Here is a 4,777-nt window from a genome sequence, read left to right as displayed (position 1 = left end):
GAAAGAAAGAAAGAAAGAAAGAAAGAAAGAAAGAAAGAAAGAAAGAAAGAAAGAAAGAAAAGAGAAAACTTTCAATACTCCAACATTTTTTATAAAACATTACATGTTTTTATAAAACATATCTGGACACTTGCTTTTGTCAGTGGTACTACCATCTCTTCTTGAATCCATGTAGATAGTGAGACTGGTTTATCCATCTTGCTTCCTGCTGTGTTCATAAAGTCCAGAGCAGTGCTTGGCACAAAGTAGTCACTCAGTAAATACTTGTGAATATTGAGCAAATGGCATCCTTGAGCCCAGGTGGGACTGGTTGTAGGAAGAGCCATTATCTAATCTTGGTTTTCACATTGTCAACCTGATGCCACACCTTCTTTTTCTGCTTCTGCTGTCATCCCCTCAGGCAAGATTCTCATTACTGAAACTAGGGCAGTAGCCTCATAAGTAATCTCTCCGCGTCATGTGTGTGCTTGCTTCATTTTCCCACCCACTGCTGTAAACTTGGTATTCCTGAAAAGCTGTTAGAATACTTTCTTTCTCTCCTCAAAAGCCATCAGTGAATCCCCTGTGCCTAATATGCTGGTACCAATGTGTCTCGGTTTTCTGGACTTACCACAATATAGCCACTCAACGCTTCAACTTCATAACTTACATCTTAATCTCTATAAATTCTATGCTCTGGCAAAATGGAAATATTTCCTGTTGCCAGAGCACACTTTCTATTTCTCCACCTTAACTTTTTCTTCATGTGGTTCCTAGGACGTGAAAACTCTTCTTTCCAAGGGCACTTGTTGAGATCTGCCCATCGCCGAAGGTCAACCTTGAACACCACCACATCCGTGAGTCTTTTTAGATCAAGCCTTCCTGACACTTTGTATCCTTCTTATGATATTTAACATATTTATCTTGGAATTTTATTCTCTGAACCCATGTTTCTAGCCTGGAGCCTTGAATAGAGTAAGTATGGGATTAAACTCAGTACTAGTTATGTATCAAGCCCTCTCTTAGATTCAGGTGATACTGCAAAAGTGACCTTCTGAAGGTGATACAAGAGAAAGCATGAGAAATTATTCTGTAAACCCAGAAGTAGTATACACATTTGAATAGTATAAAGATGATGATGAGGATGGTGTTGATGATGGCGACTGTGAAGGATATTTGCATTCCCTCTCCAGGTCTATTCTTCACCCTTGTCCTCCCACTCTGCCCCCAGGGAGACTGATCTCTATGGACTGCATCAGCCAGGATCCCTTGCATTTTGCTTTCCTGTTGCATTCGGCCAATAGGAAGTATGAGTAGAAAATCAGAGAAGAGAGTTTGGGTATTTATTCCACCAGCTGTCTTTGCTGGGCTTCAGTCTGACAGTGGTTGCATTCTAGAGATCATAATTCCTTTCAGCTAGTCCTCGCACCCTGTACTTAGAGCTCCTGCTGGACTCCAGTCACCACTCCCCACCTTGCCCTTTGAGGCCTAGAATGGTAGTGACCTCCCATTGTTGTCAGTCCCAGGTGTGTCACTAATAAGTTTGCCTAACCCTACCCTATCCACCTTTAAAAACTCTCCATGATTTCCTCTTTTCAGTGTGGCACCTGCACTTCTTGCCAAGACCCTGACTCGTACAATAACTGTTGAGAATGGCAGTAGTAATAGTGGTTGGGGTGATTTTTTTCTCCCAGCTGGTGGTCTGAGCATCCTGACAAACAACTGCATGCAGAGAAGCTGGAGAATCATGGCAGAAACTAGTATGATGTTCACTGTATTGCTGCACAGGTTACCCCCAAACTTAGTGGCTTGAAGCAATAACAAAGATTTATTATTTATCATTTTTGTGGGTCATGAATTCACCCAGTTACAGTAGGTTGGCTTATTTCTACTCTATTATGCCTAAGGCCTGCCCTAGAAAGCTGAAGGCTCACTCACTTATAGGCCTGGCAGTTGCTCCTGGCTGTTGGCTGGGGAATTATTTGGGGCTGTCAGCTGGACTATACACATGTATCTTCTCCATTTGGCTTGGGCTTCCTCACAACATGGTGCCTGGAGTCCAAGCATTAACATTCAGAGACAGAGAGTGAGCCAAGCCAAAGCCATATTGTCCTTTACAACCCAGCCTTGGAAGTCCTGCATGTCACTTTCACCATTTTCCACTGGTAGAAGTAGTTATAAAGGTCCACCCAGTTTCACGGGGAGGAAATACAGCCCCATATCTTAGTGGAGGAGTGTCAATGTCTGAAATTGATTGTCGATGGTATGATGTGGACTGAAGTGTTGTAAACCACTTCTGGACCTATGCATACATACCCATATTCCACCCACTCTTTCTTCCCATTCAGTGACAACTGTGCAGGATGCATCTTTTTTTTTTTTTTTTTTGAAGATGACGGTGACACAAAAGTCAAGAAGGACGACCCAACCCATATCAACCTTTGTAAGTGTGATAACTAAGCATTTAGTGTGCTAATCCTCTGAGATTTGGTGATTGCTACAAGAATTTTATCCATAACCTCAAACTTCATCTGAGCCACTAGATTCTTCTTCCTGTCTCATCAGCACATCTATCAGGACTACACACCTATGATGAAAGCAAGGAACTGGGGTTAGTTTCTTCTTCTTTATTGTTATGTGTGCACCTCCCCCAACTCCAAGTTGTAGTGTGCAGTAAAATGACTGGGAAGGAGAAGAAGGAGGTCATGGGACTGCCTAAATCATTGAGCAGCAGGATCACTGACTGTGTCCAAAAAGGTCTAAGCCAAGCCAAACAGTGGAAAAGGTGAAATGTTAACATGAATGCAGTAAATATTCAGTCCTTCTTTGGGGGGAAAAAGGAGAGCGTTGTGTTGGAAATGACTGGCAGGTGGATGTCTGCACGGGCCTCCCACATCACGGAAGACTGTCTGGAGAAGAAGGTGTGCCTGACATCCTTCCCAATAAAAAGCCTGGGAAAAACATCTGTCAGGTGATATTTGGAACTGACATTTTCATAAGGACCCCGTCTATAGAGGGTTTTTGCAGGGCTTGGAAAACCACATTTTTCATTCTTCCTTCTCCCCATCTCCTGTAATTAAATGATGCTCACAGTGTTAAATGTATATTTAAAATGACATGCTTTGAGGACTACATTTTAGGAAACTTTCTATTTGGAAATAATTTTGACAATAATAATGATCATTTCAAAAAGTAATATTTATTTCCTGAACCTTTTGAGAGTAAGGTAGGTGCACACATCATGGCTTTTTACTCCTAAATATTTCCTATTTCCTCCTAAATGTATCCCAAACTGGGGTCTTAGACACAGAGCGAGGCCGAATATCTGGCACTAAGCTTTGGGAAATGGAAGCCCAGGTTCTGCCTTTATTCTCCAGCATTTAGGATATTCCTGAAGAGGAATGTTGGCTGAAAGATTCCCACATAGGACATAGGGAGACGTCTGCTCTCTTGCCATGGGTGCTGCCCTGTCTAATATTTTCATGTTCTGCTTGGATGAAGAAACAGAAGGGATGTTTACCCCCTCCACTCCCCCCCCCACTTCAGGGATACTGATTGGGAACGGGTGGCTAACATAGTCTCTGGGTCAGAAAAGATCTTCATAAACTGGACCTTTACCAGATTAAATATAAAGTGTACATTATAGGGGAACCTGAGTGGCTCAGTCAGTTAAGCATCTGCCTTCCACTCAGGTCATGATCTTGGAGGCCTGGGATCGAACCCCAGTTGGGCTCCTTGCTCAGTAGGGAGTCTGCTTCTCCCTCTCCCTCTCTGCTCTCTCTCTCTAGCTCTCTCTCAAGTAAATAAATAAAATCTTAAAAAAAATAAAGTGTACATTGTATAAGCACAAAATTACTACGGTATTATTTCCTAGGTTCTAAGAGACTTTTCTCTATCTTTTATTGTTTTTGAACTTTAGATGCCCCCTAAAATCTATGTCAAAGGCAACTAGCTATAATAGTAAAGGGAGTTGTAAGTAGAAAACCTACCTGTCTGTATGCAGATGAAGGTCCAACTAATTGCCATCTGGTTTTCTCCACCATTGGTGGAATAAATTTTCTTTGAGGTATAATTATGTACACTAAAGTGTTTCCTTCTTATTATACAGTTCCAGGAGTTTTAACAAATATACATAGTCATATAACTGATACCAAAATCAATGTACAGAACAGTTCTATCCCCAAAAGGTTCCCCTGTAGTCAAACCTTTGTAGTCAAACCTCCCCCCAGCAACTTGTTTTGTATCCATATAGTTTTGTCTTTGCCAGAATGCCATATAAATGTAAAATGTAAATACTTAATTATATTTTATTTAGAATTTCTGAGTCTGGATTCTTTTGGAAATGCATTTGAAATAAACCCATGTTGTTGTATCTATTAATAGACTGCTCCTTTTTTATTGTTGAGTTGTATTCCACAGCATGGACATCTTGTACAATGTTCACCCATTCAACATTTAATGAACATTTAGGCTGTTTTCAGGTTTTGGCTATTATGAATAAAGCCATTATGAACATTCAAGTACAAGTTTTCGTGTGAACACGTTTTCATTTCTCCTGGGTAAATAGTTAGCCATATCGTATATGTTTAATGTTTTAGGAAACTGCCCATCTGTTTTCTTAAGTTGCTGTACTGGTTTGCACTCCAGCAGCAATGCATGAGAATTCTGCATTTTGATATTGCCAGCATATTTTACAAATTCAAATATAAGCATATTAGTATCTCATGGTGGTTTAAATTTGTATTTCTTTAGTGACAAATGATGCTGGGCATCTTATCAGATGCTAATTTGTCCATAA

At 40.7% G+C, this 4,777-nt stretch overlaps 1 long non-coding RNA gene across 1 annotated transcript in view; it reads left to right on the top strand.

Moving 5' to 3' along the window:
- The window catches only part of LOC141370252 (uncharacterized), a 32,542-nt gene extending 27,991 nt beyond the window's left edge, over positions 1–4,551 (top strand). The window contains exons 3-4 of the long non-coding RNA XR_012374147.1: positions 757–836; positions 2,328–4,551. This is a non-coding gene — a long non-coding RNA (uncharacterized lncRNA). The remainder of the gene's footprint in view (positions 1–756; positions 837–2,327) is intronic.
- The last annotated feature ends 226 nt before the right edge of the window (positions 4,552–4,777 follow it).

The sequence above is a fragment of the Callorhinus ursinus genome, unplaced genomic scaffold (assembly GCF_003265705.2).
Source record: "Callorhinus ursinus isolate GAN/ISIS: 27379988/994484 unplaced genomic scaffold, GSC_fseal_2.0 scaffold29, whole genome shotgun sequence".
In the NCBI taxonomy this organism is placed as follows: domain Eukaryota; kingdom Metazoa; phylum Chordata; class Mammalia; order Carnivora; family Otariidae; genus Callorhinus; species Callorhinus ursinus.
The sequence above is the reverse complement of the archived record's forward strand: the minus strand, read 5'-3'. Positions and strand labels throughout refer to the sequence as shown.